Source organism: Artemia franciscana, chromosome 2, assembly GCF_032884065.1.
Source record: "Artemia franciscana chromosome 2, ASM3288406v1, whole genome shotgun sequence".
NCBI classification, from domain to species: Eukaryota; Metazoa; Arthropoda; class Branchiopoda; order Anostraca; family Artemiidae; genus Artemia; species Artemia franciscana.
Genome location: NC_088864.1, coordinates 57,013,429 through 57,030,931, shown reverse-complemented (window position 1 = coordinate 57,030,931; position 17,503 = coordinate 57,013,429). Strand labels below are relative to the sequence as shown.

General features: G+C 35.1%; 1 pseudogene; it reads left to right on the top strand.

Moving 5' to 3' along the window:
- Window positions 1-987: 987 nt before the first annotated feature.
- Window positions 988-4,148, top strand: LOC136044001 (1-phosphatidylinositol 4,5-bisphosphate phosphodiesterase classes I and II-like; annotated as a pseudogene).
- Window positions 4,149-17,503: the final 13,355 nt, after the last annotated feature.

The following is a 17,503-nucleotide window of genomic DNA, read 5'->3' as shown; positions in this document are numbered from 1 at the left end:
TTTTACTAATTGAGCAGCTATACAACTTCAAAAAATGCAAAACAAAACGATGCAAAGCAGGGTATTGGTGAACGGAAGTTTTCAAATTTATTTTAATCATTAGAAATGATCACACATCATTATGCTCCAAACATAGAACTAATGTTAAGCTACTTATGGCTCAATAATGATAATACTTGCAGATATATGGTGCATGAACTGTGAAGCAATAATTTTTGAACATTTTAAGTTTCCACTTTGTTCTTTACTTCCATCAGAAAAACTATGTTTTTTTTAGTTATTTTTTAGAATACAGTAAGGGATTGAATAGCGTTATTTATATCGAAAATATTTTTCAGTTAAGATGGTTTCATTGTATTTGCATGTTTTCAAATATTTTCTTTGTTTGTATCTAGCTGTAGATTTGTTGTTGCAAAAATCTTACAGATTAAAGTCTTTAGTAATAAAATCATATTTATTCAAAACTTTTTCTTTCATGCAAAAAATCCTCAAGTACAAAAAAATGGAATCGTATTGTAAATTCAGTGATCATTCCATCTTGAACCTAAAATTCTTGCAATTTCGACACGCACAAAAAAGAGAAGATGCTTTAGTTGTATCTAACCTATATGAAGATCCTTGCTACTACTAGAATTGAGCTTGGGTAAAGATTAGGCTTGGATTTTGAGAGGATATTACCAGTGTGATATCCAATCATTATTGTCAATAACCACTTGTCTGTGCTTGGATTTCACCCCCTCTATTAACCTCGGGAGACAGCTTTTTTTTCAGATATACCAAAAGCCACACATTTTGGAAATAATATCGCAATTTTGAACTACAAAACTGAATTTATATTGCATCATACTGAATCATTGCATTCTCTTCCAGGGCGATCTTCTTAAAAATCTCCTTGATCAACAAGTGGATGAGCTCTTAAAACTGATTGAAGTGGTGGTTTTTCAAACAGGTATGGCTTAGTGACGTCCCACCTTCACAATCAAAATTATGCAGGAAAGAGCTGATATATTTAAGCTTGAGCCTGTATCTGTGAATCCGTCTTTTGTTAAAGGTGAAGAAATATTTTACTTTTTGGGTAAATATTCGTCTGCTGTAATCCCTGGTACTTTGAAAGTTGATAAAGACGGTTTTTTCCTGTATTGGGTTGCTGACAAAATTAGTGGATTGGCGCCTTGCAGTGACAAAATTTTGGATATAAGCATCATTCGGGATACAAGAACAGGACTAAATGCTAAAACTCCCAAGGATCGAGGACTTAGGGACCGTGCAAACTTTGGGTCAAGTCATAGTCTTGAAGATAAAACTGTAACAATTTCTTGTGGTACTGACTTAGTGAAAGTCCGGTTTTTGAGTTTTATTTGTAGCAGTAAGGATGTTGCCAAGATTTGGTATAATGAGTTATTGAAAGTGGCCTATAATCTGCGTGCTCTTCATGGATCAGTTGAAATGTTCCTCCAAAAAAAAAACATGCTAGATTATGTTTTATTCATAGTAACAACCAATCTGGATACATGCCAGTTAGTTTTTAGTGAATAATTTTGCCTCGCACGAAGAAGGTAAGAGACAAGTCGAACAGGCGCTGGAATCAGCTAGTGTTTCCATGTTTTTTTTTAGATAAGGAGAAAGTCATAGATCTAAAAGGTTTTACCTATGACCGTTTTTATCAATTTTACCGCAAGTTGACGGTCTGTCCAGAAGTTGACAAGATTTTTTCCCAAAGATTTTCCGAACAGTATTTAACATTCAATGAATTAGTAGATTTTTTAAATAAAGTGCAGAGAGATCCTCGACTTGATGAAATACTATATCCTTATGCCAATAAGCAAAACGCCTTAAACATAATATATCAGTATGAGCCATCTATACCACATAAAACTCGTGCGCTACTTTCGTATGAAGGCTTTTTGCGTTATCTTATCAGTGAAGAGTGTTTACCGGTAAAACTCGATAAACTTGATCTTTGTGATATAGCCAAGCCTTTGGCACATTATTTTATCAGTTCTTCGCACAATACGTATCTGACTGGAGACCAGTTTTCGAGCAAGTCTTCGTCAGAAATGTATAGACAAGCTTTACTGTCGGGTTGTCGCTGTGTTGAACTCGATTTTTGGGATGGAAAACATATGAATAAACCAATTGTAGTGCATGGTCATACTCGAGTGAAGGAGATTCTGGCGAAACATGCCATTGATGCTTTTGCTTAATCTGCTTTTAAGACCTCTGAACACCCTGTTATTTTGTCTTTTGAAAATCATTGTAGCAAAAGTAATCAAGCCAAAATTGCCAAATATTGCCGAAAATCATTTGGAGGGATGTTGCTTTACGGGGCAATTGACGGTTATCCACTCGAGCCTGGCTTTCCTTTACCCTCACCTTCACTGCTAAAGCGCAAGATAATAATAAAAAATAAAAAGAAAGCTTATATCGTTACGAAACCTGATATTATTGATGAAAGTGAAGAAAGCGGTGATGACGATGTAATGGAACAAGCTCCAAGTGATCCAAAAACAGAAGAGTTTAGTATAAAAACAATGCAGCTGCGACAACGGACAATGACTAAAAAGGGTACTGCCGGTAATGAAACTGAAGCAGGTGTCGAAATTTCTGCCCTTGTCAATTACATACAACCTGTTTGCTTTCATTCCTTTGAGCAGGCTGAATCACAAGCGAAAAGTTTTGAAATGTCCTCCTTTACTGAAAGGAAAGCTGAGAGCCTTTTAACAAAGAAACTAGTTGAGTTTAGAAGCTATAACAAACGGCAATTAAGCCGAGTTTACCCCCATGCATTGCGAGTCAAATCTTCAAATTTTATGCCTCATCTTTTTTGGAATGCAGGTGTCCAAATGGTAGCACTGAACTATCAGACTTTAGATATTCCTATGCAGCTAAACTTAGCCTTATTTGAATTTAACAATCGCTGTGGATACCTTCTTAAATCGGACATCATTAAGTCGGACACATCAATTAAGGTGAATCAAATTCTGAATTCATATCAAGTTTCTATCAAGGTAATATCCGGGCAGCTTCTCTCTGATAAAAGGATTGGGACGTTTGTTGAGGTGGAAATGTATGGAGCACCAGTTGATTATTGCAAAAAGTATCGTACAGAGACTGTACCTTTGAATGGAATTAATCCGTGGTACAATCAGTGGGATCCTTTTGTTTTTGATACCACTTTTTGCAAGGATCTCGCTTGCCTGCGACTGGCTGTTTATGAAGAGCCAAGGCGCTTTATTGGTCATCGGGTTTTACCTATTAATTTTATATCTCCAGGTTACAAGTATGTAACTCTTCGTAATGAACTGGGTCAGCCGCTTGGCTTAAAATCTATTTTTGTGTATATCAAAGTAACAAAATACGATGATGTTTTTAAAGCTTTAAATATTCATATAGAATAGATCACTTCTTTTTTTGTATTTGTCCTCGTTCTGAAACTGTCGTTTGTCAACTGCTTTTAGTAAGTTTATAGAAAATTGGTGCTTTTTCATTCCAAATGAAGTGGATATTCATTTATTCTTTTTTTTTTTACTTTCCATACTACGTGTTACTTCTAGTTGCTATTTCTTATACTGATTTAAGAATTTACGTTAATAAAATTTGTCGATTAAAATCCTAAGTTGCATCCCTACCAGGTATAAGTGTTGTCGATTGGTTGTTTTCATGTGGCAAATTCAGTGGAAACCGAGACTTGGCTGTATGCAATGAATTATGTTGTTAGAAACACAATTGTGCTCCTTAGTCCCTTTTATTTATAACTTGTAATTTTTCTGAAATGAAAAATTCTGTTTTTTAACCTTTTTAATGTTTGGGATCATCATCAAATATCCATATTGATCTCTTTGGTCTAAGCTTCTACTGTTAATGCACTCTTGAATTGTGTTTGACTTTTACTACTTATCTTCTTTTCTCTCTTTTGTAGTCTCTATTTCGGTTGTCAGTCCGTTTTGTTTGTTTTTCTCCCAACCTTTTAGGAGGGGGGGGGAGTAAGAGAGTCCGAGAATGATCTAGATTATATATTTGCCCCTTTTCTCCTGTGCCTTGCATTTCTTTCTGCTTACGGGTTTCGCATGATCGTATAAGTTATCTCTTGAAAAAAAAGGAGAATAAAACACGTTAAAATCAGAGCTGAATTGTCCAGGAAAGTTCTTTTTGCCGTTTTTTTGTCTATATTGAGGGGTCTTAATGGGTGAAAATTAAGGTGAATTTATCTTTAGTGATGTGAGAAATTATTTCTTGAGTCAGTTTTGAAAAGGATTTTTGTACAATTGCCTAATATAGTAGATGCAGTAGTATTTCAGCGAAAATATTGTACTTATCAAACAGTTCGTGGTAACGAACTGTAGTAAGGAGCGACCCGGCTCAATAGTAACCAAAACTCTAAAAAATGGAATTTTGATACCAATAGCTACATCAAAAGAATCGCATTTTAATGCTGGTTTTAAATATTTAAGTTTCATCAAGTTTAGTCTTACCCGTCAAAACTTACGAGCCTGAGAAAATTTGCTTTATTTTAGAAAATAGGGGGAAACGCCCCCTAAAAGTCATAGAATCTTAACGAAAATCACACCATCAGATTCAGCGTATCAGAGAACCCTACTGTAGAATTTCTGAAATTTCTGAAATTGAGCGAAATGGAAGGAGGTTAGAAAACCCACATTAAATTGCCCACCCTGTGTGGGACATGAATAAATTCAAGAAAATAATAAAAATATGAAACACATTTTAAAATACAGTAAAAAATTATGTTAGAAATCTCAAAATGTAAAGCAAAAGGGCCAAATTCAAAGAATACCGAACTTAAAAACTTTCTGAAATTGAGCCACAGTGATCTAAAACAAAACAAAAAATTAAATACTCTGTGTGGGGTATGCATAAGCCCAAGAAAATAATAGAAAATATGAAACCAGACTTAAAATAAAGAAAAACATCGGTTAAAACTCCTCAAAATATAAAGCAAAAAGTCCCAATTCAAAGAAAACTGAGCCTAAAAGTCTTCTAAAATTGAGTGAAACGGAAGGGGGTTCAACACGAAAAGACATTCAATTGCGTAAAGAGCAAAAACTGGTGAATGCAAAACATTTGTATATATTTTAACAAGGGATTACAGCAATTCTAAAACTTTCAAAAAGAAAAGCAAAAGTTTGAAGCTTTGCAGATATCGTTGTTAGAAATCGGACTTGCTTTAAAATCAAATATCTGTGAAAAGACCACAATATTAAAAGACAGTAAATTGTCTCATATTGTCTGCGGTTAGAAGACAAGCGACAATGAGAGTCCATCTAAACAAGTTTAACGCGTGTCGGGATCCGCTCGCCGCTGGTTTTCCGGTACTATATTATATATATATATATATATATATATATATATATATATATATATATATATATATATATATATATATATATATATATATATATATATATATATATAACATTATTTCTTACATTTCAAACTTCCAACTTGTTAGTCAAAATCCTTACCGATTTAGCCGTAACGTAAACAAGAACAATAACCATTTTTCCCTCATCTGACCCCAGAAGTATTATGTTGATCCCAGTAGTGATCAAATTAATTACAGCCAAATAATAAGTTATGCTCTTAATGAGGTCAACACTTCAAGTTCTGACCAAAGGTGAGAATATAAACTATAATACAATAGGATTAAGTGGATCCTTCACCACGACGACAGCCTATATAGACACCAGTTGCACAAACATGTTGGAAACTGGATTCTTCTGATAACATTACTCACCCACGGTGGTCACAACAGAAATTTCTGTTTTCACTCCCGCTATAGAGCCAAGATCATTCCGTGTTGTTTGGCTATGGTAGCGTCGGAGGTTAACACCTAGTCTAAATATGTTTGTTAAAATCCTACATGCAAGATACGACTCCGTGCGACTGGTGTCTATATAAGTTGTAACTACGATACTAAATACATATGAGCCATTACGAACAACAGATATGCAGCTAACTGACTGAACCACTTTTGCCTATGGTAACATGAAAACCTGAGGTATCCTTTATGCTCAGAAAACCTGCTTTTGATTGGTTGACCGGAAAAGGGGCTCCTAAAGCCGGTTTAGTAGCTATTCACTTCCAAATAGTTAAAGATTTTATCTTAGACAGAACTTCTAGATCTCATATCATATTGGTAACCCTAAATTTTTAAGGATTTTGAGCATTTCTTATTCAAGTTACCCAACACAAATTGTTACTGGGACCCCGAAAATATGAGTAATTGTTGCTAGGCCACAAAAATAAATAACTACAGCACAGACGTTTGGTCCACAGCCCCTCTTGAATGGTTCCTACAATTTAAGCACTCATGTTTCATTTAATTATGATTAGGGCTAGAGTCCATCTATATCAGCTTGTTGGCACTAGAAGCAGGGGGAGATAAAACGGGTATTCTTAATGTTTTTAAAACACCTTCTACAGAGCTGACCCTCTCTACCAATAACAATAACTTCTGAAAATGAAGAAAACACAGACAGATGTCAAAAAAAAAAAAAATAAATAAAGTAATTTAATGTATCAAACAGTTCGTGATAACGAACTGTAGTAAGGAAAGACCGGGCTTAATAGTAAACGAAACTCTAAAAAACGGAACTTTGATACCAAGAGATACATCAAAAGAATCGAATTTTCATGCTGGTTTTAAATATATAAGTTTCAGAGCCTGAGAAAATTTGCCTTATTTTGGCAAATAAGGGGATACACACCCTAACAGTCATAGAATCTTAACGAAAATCATACCATCGCATTCAGCGTATCAGAGAATCCTATAGCAAAAATTTCAAGCTCCTATCAACAAAAATGTGGAATTTTGTATTTTTTGCTTGAAGACAGATCACGGGTGCGTCTTTATTTGTTTGTTTTTTTCCCAGGGGTCATCGTATCGACCAAGTGGTCCTAGAATGTCGCGATTATTACGCATATGAGGGGTTCTAAATATACTTTAGCATAAAGAGTGAGGTATTTAGGAGAAGATAAATACCTCGCTCTTCATGCTAAAGTATGTTTAGTAATTTCAACTATTTATTCTACGGCTTTTCAGAGTCAAGAGTCATTCTTAAAGGATCGGGACAAAACTGAAGATTTAGAGTAAAGAGCGAGGTATTAACGAGGGGACAATAAAAATATAAGAATATAAAAGTTCGTTACGTAAGTTAATTCTCAAGTTACGTATATTTTTACTTGTGACGAGGCATAAAGAGCTAAGAGCCAAGAGATCATACGGTATGAGCTCTAACAAAATTCTATGATTCAATAGATTGATTTAAAAGGAAAATAAGAGGCTTAATGCCGGTCAGATTTAAAATAAGAGCTCTGAGTGACGATGTCCTTCAAAACATCAAAATTCATTAAGATCCGATCACCCACTCGTATGTTATAAATACAAAATTTTTTTTAATTCTTCCTCTCCCTTTAGCCCCCCAGATGGTCAAATCTGGGAAAACGATTTTATCAAGTCAATTTGTGCAGCTCCCTAACATACCCACCAATTTTCATCGTCCTAGCACGTTCAGAAGCACCAAACTCGCCAAATCACTGAACCCCTCTCCCCAACTCCCCCAAAGAGAGCGAACCAGTACGGTTGCATCAATCAAATATCAAGGACATTTGCTTATTCTATTCACCAAGCCTCATCCCGATTCCTCCACTCAGTGTTTTCCAAGATTTCCCCCTCCAATTCCCCCCAATGTCAAAAGATCTGGTCGGGATTTGAAATAAGAGCTCTGAGACATGAATTCCACTTAAATATCAAATTTCATTAAGATCCGATCACCTATTCGTACGATAGGGGTTGTCCTCTCCGCAATCCCTCGCTCTTTACGCTAAAGTTTGACTCTGTCACAACTCTACTTTTTAAAATAATTAAAAACTTTAAGGTATAGAGCGAGGGATTGCGGAGGGACAACCCATTTCATATACGAAGTAATTTCTGTTCGTTTTAAGTTTTAATGTCGCTCCTTACTTTCAGTTTAAAAAAACTAGTTTTTTTTATTTAATTAAATCTAAAACGAATGGATATTCCTAGACGTCATTGAAACTGATAAATAAATAAAACCTAAAACTAACACGACCTAAAATGAATAATCAAGTTTGAGTGGAATAAACACATTTTCAAAAATGAGAGGGGGAATACCAAACTTTAAAATCCTATAGTTACATTTTGGATAAAACCAATTACTCAAGAATGTTTTATTTACGCATTTGATCTCTGCGAATGGACTTAGCAATGTAAACTTGCCCCTCCCCCCCAAAAAAAACTACTTACTTTTAAGACATCGTTTTTGCGTAGGGCCTCGCCCCTTTTCCACATTAAATAAAAAAAATAAGTTTTTTCAACTGAAAGTAAGGAGCGACATTAAAATTTAAAACGAACAGAAATTACTTCGTATATGAAAGGGGCTGCTTCTCATCAACGCCCCGCTCTTTGCGCTAAAGCTTGACTCTTTCTCTCAACTCTTCTTTTTAAAACAGTAAAAAACTTTAGCGTAAAGAGCGGGGCGTTGATGAGGAAGCAGCCCCTTTCATATACGAAGTAATTTCTGTTATTTTAAAATTTTAATGTCGCTCCTTACTTTCAGTTGAAAAAACTTGTTTTTTTTATTTAATTTCTGAATGTTTTTGAATCAACGCATGTTTTGATTTTGGCTCTCCGCAGAGGAATAATTAAAACGGAATTTGAATATTTATTGTTTTTTGGCTAAATGGCTTTCTCGTAATTTTGATCGAATGATTTTGAGAAAAATGAGCGGGAGAGGAAGCCTAGTTGCCTTCCAATTTATTAGTTTATTAAAAAGGCAACAAGAACTTTTAATTTTTTACGAACCTTTTTATTAGTAAAAGATATACGTAGCTTATAAATTAGCTTACGTAAAGAACTTTTTATTCTCATGTTTTTATTACATATATGAGAGGGTTCGCCCCCTCGTCAGTACCTCTCTCTTTACACTAAATCTTAAATTTTGTCCCAATTCATTAAGAATGACCCCTGAATCGCAAAAGCCGTAGAATAAATAGTTGACATTACTAAAAATACTTTAGCGTAAAGAGCGAGGTATTAGGAGGAGGTGAGCCCCTCATATGGGTAATAATTTCTGTTCGTTTTAAGTTTTAAAGCTGCTCCTTACTTCCAGCTGAAAAAAACCTTTTCATATTAATTTTTCATTTTTTTTAAAATAATGCTAGTAAATCCTGCGCTCCCTTCATGGAAATTTTCTTCCCCCATGAAAAATTCCTCGATAGAAAGCTTCCCCAGAATATCCCCTCTTCTAAACTTCCCCCCCCAACCAAAAAAATCTTCCTGAAAACGCCTGTACACTTCCCAATAACCATTACTATATGTAAGCACTGGTCAAAGTTTGTAGCTTGTAGCAACTCCCACGGGGACTGTGGGGTAGTAAGTTGTCCCCAAAGACATAGTTATAAGGTTTTTCGACTACGCTGAATAAAATGGCTATCTCAGAATTTTGATCCGTTGACTTTGGGAAAATAATTAGCGTGGGAGGGTGCCTAGGTGCCCTCTAATTTTTTTGGTCACTTAAAAAGGGCACTAGAACTTTTCATTTCCGTTAGAATGAGCCCTCTCGCAACATTATAGGACAACTGGGTCGATACGATCACCCCTGGAAAAAAAAACAAACAAATAAACACACATCCGTGATCTGCCTTCTGGCAAAAAATACAAAATTCCACATTTTCAAACAGTTCGTGGTAACGAACTGTAGTAAGGAGCGACCCGGCTCAATAGTAACCAAAACTATAAAAAATGGAATTTTGATACCAATAGCTACATCAAAAGAATCGCATTTTAATGCTGGTTTTAAATATATAAGTTTCATCAAGTTTAGTCTTACCTATCAAAAGTTACGAGCCTGAGAAAATTTGCGTTATTTTAGAAAATAGGGGGAAACGCCCCCTAAAAGTCATAGAATCTTAACGAAAATCACACCATCAGATTCAGCGTATCAGAGAACCCTACTATAGAAGTTTCGAGCTCCTATCTACAAAAATGTGGAATTTTGCATTTTTTGCCAAAAGGCTCACGGATGCGTGTTTATTTGTTTTTTTTTTTTTTTTTTTTTTCCCAGGGGTGATCGTATCGACCCAGTTGTCCTAGAATGTTGCAAGGGGGCTCATTCTAACGGAAATGAAAAGTTCTAGTGCCCTTTTTAAGCGACCAAAAAAATTGGAGGGCACCTAGGCCCCCTCCCACGCTAATTATTTTCCCAAAGTCAACAGATCAAAATTCTGAGATAGCCATTTTATTCAGCGTAGTCGAAAAACCTTATAACTATGTCTTTAGGGACAACTTACTCCCCCACAGTCCCCGTGGGAGGGGCAACAAGTTACAAACTTTGACCAGTGCTTACATATAGTAATGGTTATTGGGAAGTATACAGGCGTTTTCAGGAGGATTTTTTTTGGTTTGGGGGAGGGGTTGAGAAGAGGGGGATATGCTGGGGGAACTTTCCTTCGAGAATTTGTAATGGGAGAAGAAAATTTCCTTGAATGGAGAGCAGGATTTACTAGCATTATTTAAAAAAAAAAACAATTAAAAAATAAAAGTGAAAAAGCTTTTTCAGCTGGAAGTAAGGAACAGCAATAAAACTTAAAACAAACAGAAATTATTACCCATATAAGGGGCTCACCTCCTTCTAATACCTTGCTCTTTACGCTAAAGTATTTTCAGTAATTTCAACTACTTATTCTACGGCTTTTGTGATTCAGGGGGTCATTCTTAATGAATTGGGATAAAATTTAAGCTTTAGTGTAAAGAGCGAGGTACTGACAATGGGGCGAATCCCCTCATATATGTAATAAAAATATGAGAATACATAAGTTCTCTGCGTAAGCTAATTTATAAGTTACGTAAATCTTTTACCAATAAAAGGATTCGTAAAAAATTAAAAGTTCTAGTTGCCTTTTTAATTAACCAAAAAATCGGGGGGCAACTAGGCTTCGTCCCCCGCTCTTTTTTTCTCAAAATCATTCGATCAAAATTATGAGAAACCCATTGAGCCAAAAAAAAAAATATGCAAATTTTGTTTTGATTATTCCTCTGCGGAGAGCCAAAATCAAAACATGCATTGATTCAAAAACGTTCAGAAATTAAATAAAAAAAAAAAACAAGTTTTTTTAACTGAAAGTAAGGAGCGACATTAAAACTTAAAACGCACAGAAATTACTTCGTATATAAAAGAGCCTGCTTCCTCATTTACGCCCCGCTCTTTACGCTAAAGTTTTTTACTGTTTTAAAAAGAAGAATTGAGAGAAAGAGTCAAACTTTAGCGTAAAGAGCGGGGCGTTGCTGAGGAAGCAGCCTCTTTCATATACGAAGTAATTTCTGTGCGTTTTAAGTTTTAATGTCGCTCCTTACTTTCAGTTAAAAAAACTTGTTTTTTTTTATTTAATTCTAAATAAGGTTCGATATCGTGCTTGATTTGAAGCAATGTTAACACTTGTAATTTTTAGTTTCGAACAGAATTTGAACTATAGGCCACAAAATAAAACAGTCTTTCCGTGCTGCATCATCGGTTTTGGTTTTTCGCTAGTGTTTTGAAGTTCTTTGAAATATCGGCGTCAATAAAATCAACAGTACTCCATGGTGACCTCGCAGAATTTTCTGATGAATAAAAATTAATAACAGGGATTTTAGGAGTTCAATGGAAAACTGATAATCAGCGTTCGAGTAGATACACCAATTCGAGGAGTTTGTGCATGTAAAGAGGCTGGGAATCCTATTCTACTTGCAATTCATGCTCTAAAAATCCACTTTTGCTATGCCTTCTTAAATAGCTTAACACGCTGTAATAAATATGCCGTTTGGCTGATGCAAACGTTGAGTGATAACAAGTTATTTGATTTTATCGAGCTTTGCTTTTATTCTGATGTTAGATTTCTATGTTTTCCAAATAGTACATTTGACCGGGCAATCCAAGAACCATCAGCTGACTAAGTTGTTTGGAATTTAATGAGTTCCCGTATCTGCTACTTTTACTAATTAAATATAAAAAAAACAAGTTTTCAAACTGAAAGTAACGAGCGACATTAAACCTTAAAACGAACAGAAATTTCTCCGTATATGTAAGGGGCTTTTCCTCCTCGCCGTCCCGTTCTTTACGCTAAAGTTTGACTCTTTCTCTTAACTCTACTTTTTAAAACAGTAAAAAACTTGGCGTAAAGAGCGGGGTGTTGAGGAGGAAAAGCCCCTTACATATATGATGTAATTTCTGTTCATTTTTAAGTTTTAATGTCGCTCCTTACTTTCAGTTTAAAAAAAGCTTGTTTTTTTATATTTAATTTCTGAATGTTTTTGAATTAGTTCATGTTTTGATTTTGGCTGAATGGCTTTCTCATAGTTTTAATTGGAAAATTTTGAGAAAAAAGAAGCAGGGGAGGAGGCCTTGTTGCCCTCCAATTTTTTGATTACTTAAAAAGGCGACTAGAACTTTTATTTTATTACGAACGTTGTCATTAGTAAAAAATATACATAACTTACGAATTAACTTGCGTAACGAACTTCTATATTCGTATGTTTTTACTACGTATATGAGGGGGTTCACCTCATCGTCAATACCTTGCTCTTTACACTAAAGCTTAAATTTTGTCCCAATTCCTTAAGAATGACCCTTTAATCACGAAGGCCGTAGAATAAATAGTTGAAATTGCTAAGAATACTTTAGCGTAAAGAGCGAGGTATTACGAGGAGGTGAGTCCCTCATATGCGTACTAATTTATGTTCGTTTTAAGTTTTAATGCTGCTCCTTACTTTCAGGTGAAAAAACTTTTCATATTTATTTTCCCATTGTTTTTTACATAAAGCTAGAAAATCCTGGGCTCCCTTCATTGAAATTCTCTTTTCCCTCTTTGCAAATTCCTCCATGGAAAGATCCTCCCGAGTAGCCCCCCCCCCAAACCAAAAAATATCCCCTAAAAATGTTTGTACACTTCCCAATAACCATTACTATATGTAAACACTGGTCAACCTCCCACAGGGACTGTGGGGGAGTAAGTCGTCCCCAAAGACATAGTTATAAGGTTTTTTGACTACGCTGAATAAAATGGCTATCTCAGAATTTTGATCCAACCCCAACACCTAGTTGGTGGGGGCGCTTCGCGCCCCCCCCCCAAGCCCCCCCGCGCGCGTAAGTCGTTACGCGCCATATTAGTTACGCGCCATTGTAGTTGTGTCCCTATGTCCCACCTGTGAATAAACTTGCGAATATACAACATTCTTTGCTGTCCCATTGTCTGTGCATATAAATAGATTGTCAGGTTTACCGACTCTTGAACATGCAACATATAATGGTCCATGGGAAAACAATCCGTATTCAGATCTATACCTCATGATTCTAATGATTGCCCTTGAGCTTTGTTGATGGTGATTGCTAATCGACCATTCCCTGAGTCGCCATCGTCATTTATATATCCCCCTGTGCACCCCGGCGTCCCCTTTGTAGTTATGTCCCTGTGTCCCGGTCGTCGTCATTTATACTCTCTGTGTCCCGGTGCTTTGTTGATTGCTAATCGAACATTCCTTTTGTCCCGGTCGCTTTCTCTTTGAGTGTCGTCATTTATTTAGATTGTCAGGTTTACCGACTCTTGAACATGCAACATATAATTGTCCATGGGAAAAACAATCCATATTCAGATCTATACCTCATGATTCTAATGATTGCCCTTGAGCTTTGTTGATGGTGATTGCTAATTGAACATTCCCTGTGTCCCGGTCGTCATTTATATTCCCAGTATCCCGGTCGTCATTTGTGTCCCAGTGTTCCCCTTTTAGTTTTTTTTTATTGGTTTTGACCTTTTTTTAGGTTTTTTATTTTTTTTCTTTTTTCTTTTTAGTTTTTTAGTTTTCTTTTTCTCCTTTATTTTTCAGTTTTTTTCCTTTTTTTAGTTTTTTTTTTCTTTTTTAGTTCTTTTAGTTTTTACCTTTTTTAGTTTTTTTTAGTTTTTTAGATGAAATTTTTTTTTAGTTTTTTTCCTTTTTTTCTTTTTAGTTTTTTATTGGTTTTTACCTTTTTTTTAGCTTTTTTAGTTTTTTTCGTTTTTTCTTTTTACTTTTTTTTTAGTTTTTATCTTTTTTATTTTTTTTTATTTTTATTCTTAATTTTATTAGTTTTCTTTTTCTCTTCTATTTTTCAGTTTTTTCCTTTTTTTTAATTTTTTTTTTTAGTTTTTAGGTTTTTTTAGTTTTTTTTTTCCTTTTTTTCTTTTTAGTTTTTTATTGGTTTTTACCTTTTTTTTAGCTTTTTTAGTTTTTTTTTTCGTTTTTTCTTTTTACTTTTTTTTTAGTTTTTATCTTTTTTATTTTTTTTTATTTTATTCTTAATTTTATTAGTTTTCTTTTTCTCTTCTATTTTTCAGTTTTTTCCTTTTTTTAAGTTTTTTTTTTAGTTTTTAGTTTTTTTAGTTTTTTAGTTTTTTTAGTTTTTTTAGTTTTTTAGCTTTTTTATTTTTTTTATTAGTTTTTAGTTTTTTTTGTAGTTTTTACCTTTTTTAGCCTAACCAGGATTTGAACCTGGGCACCTGATCCACAGATCCACAGATCCACAGACAACTTATTTTTATATAGATAGATAGAAGATATATATATATATATATATATATATATATATATATATATATATATATATATATATATATATATATATCTATTGTAGTTATAATTTATCTGAGGGTTTAATTTTTGTAGAATTTGTTTTACATGTCGATTTATTTTGATTGTTTAATGAATATATACATTTATGTAAGACACAAATCCATGCAAAACAAGTAAGCTTTTCAGAATCCTATCAGCACTCGTCCCCTCTTTACGGTTTTGAGGTAATAGCATCAAATTACTAGGTTGTCTTTATTTTATATTTTCATAATGATATTGCCAAAAAAAGGATTAGTACGACAAAAAAGAAGTTTTTTCATCATCGTGAACTAAATAATTTAAAGTTTTTTTAAAAAAAAAATCTATTCTAAAGATCAGGAGGTAAGATCCCATTGTTGCTCTTTCCTTATTTTTTGAACATAGTTTCAGGTATAGTATTTCTTACTGTGGAGTGAAAAATTGTGGCCTGTGTAACTAAACTGAGAATGGAGAGTTAAGTAAACAAAGTATCAAAGTAACAATAAGCAACTTGCACAACTAACAGCTCTTGCACCGTAAATAGAAGTTACCACGTAAAGTACTAAGTCCGAGGATTAAAGTAGCAATAATTAAGTCCCATAACTCAGAGTCATTGCCCTGAGGCTGTGGGAGGGGGGTCAACCTCGGAAGCATAGTTATTTGGCCTTTGAACTATTTTGAACAAAATGGCTATCTCCATTTGACCGGTTGTCCTTTGAGAAATTGGGGAATGGGCCAGCCAGTTGGTCATTGATCGCTTTTAACAAAACAACAAAGAGCCAGACGTTTCAATTTCTGTTTGAATGAGCCACCTGCAAAGTTAATACGACCACCCCTTCCACAAAACCTCATATTATAATAATAGGCAACTTACATTAGTTACAATCCTTGTCCTGGGGTTTGGGAAGATTTGTCAACCCTTAAGTTATAGCAATTTGAATTTTGGTCTATTTTGAACAAAAAAGTTTTTCAAAATTTTGATTAGATGCATTTGGAAAAAAGACACAGGGGGGGGGAGGGGGCTTGTTACTTTTTGAGTGCTTTCTATTCTTAAGAACTTACAACTTACCTAAGTTGCAATTCTTGTCCCGGGTGCTATGGAGGATTTCTCAACCTCTAATTAATAGTGATCTGAATTTTTGACTATTTGGAACAAAATGGTTATCTAAAAATTTTTATCAGGTGTTTTTGGGGGAAAGGTGTGGGGAGGGGGTAGATACCATTCGATAACTTTTGATGACTCTTAAATAGGTAACTAGAATTTTCAATTTCCTTTCAAACGAGCCATTTCTGAAGTTTCCAAGACCGTCCCTTGCATAAAACCTTATATGTCATCGGGGAATAGCTTACAACACTTGCTCACGGGCTCTGGGGGGATTTGTTGTCCCCGGAGTTTTGTTATTTAATCTTTAAACTATTTTGAACAAAATAGCTATCTCAAAATTTTGATTGGATGCATGTGGGTAAAAAGGCTTGAGGGGTTTGGGGGTAGTTGTCCTCTGACCACATTTGACCCTTGGGAAAGGCATTAGAAATTCCGATTTACGTCATCGGATCACATTTACTCTTAAGTGGTGAATTAGAACTTTCAGTTTCTAATCATTTGAGTCTCCTTTAAAGTTTATGCGACGAACTCCTCCATAGAAACCTAGTATGCCCCCACCGCATAATTTACAACCCTTCCTCTGACGGGGGGGGGGCATGTTGAAAACAAAGTTTTGTTATCTTATCGCTGGACTATTTTAAACAAACGGGCTATCTGAAAATTTTCATTTTATGCATTTGAGGAAAAGAGGATGTTTGTGTCAGGGGGAGGGGGGTAGATGCCCTCTGTTAACTTTTGACTCTTAAAAATTAAATAGAACTTTCACTTTCCAAACAAATGAGCTCTCCGAAGTTTATACGAACATCCCCTCCATAAGAACCATATATACCCCTAGAGCATAACTTACAATGCCTGCCCCGGGTCGACGTAGCGGTTTTCCTTATCTGACCTTTGAACTATTTTCAATGAAATGTCTATCTTAAAATTTTTATCAGATGATATTCGGGAAAAAAGGGTGTGGAGGGATTAGTTGGCTTCGGATTTATTTTGACTCTTAAAAAGTGAGCTAGAACTTAACAGTTTCCAATCAAATGAGACCTCTGTGAAGTTTATACAAGCAAACCTTTAATAAGAACCAGATGTGCCCCATGGACATAACTTAAAACGCTTGCTTCCAGGACCTGGTGGGTTGCGTTGACACCAGAGTTTCTGTTGTCGGACGTTTTGTATCGAATGGGTTTGGGGGAAAAGGGCGTGGAGGACCAGAGTCCCTTTGATCTCTATTGACTCATAGAAAGTGAACTAGAACTTTCAATTTCCATTCAAGTGAGCCCTCTGAAGTTTATACGAGCATCCCTTCCATAAGAACCAGATATGCCCCATGGACATAACTTACAACGCCTACCCCTGGGCCCTGGTGGGTTGTGTCAACACCAGAGTTTTTGATATCTGACCTTTGAGCAATATTTTTAATCAATTAGATAGCTCAAAATTTGCATAGGATGGATTTGGAGGGGAAAAGGCGTGGGGGGACTAGGGTCCCTGTGATCTCTTTTGACTGATAAAAAGTGAACTAGAACTTTCAATCTCCATTCAAATGACTCCTCTCTGAAGTTTATACGAGCATCCCTTCCATAAGAACCATATATGCCTCCAGGGCATAACTCACAGCACCTTCTCCCAGGCCTTTGGGGGCTATATCGACACCGGAGTTTTCCTCATCTGGCCTTTGAACTATTTTTAACAAAATAGGTATCTCAAAATTTTTATCGGTAGGGAAAAAATGGATGATTGTAAAAAAATGAACATATTAAGTG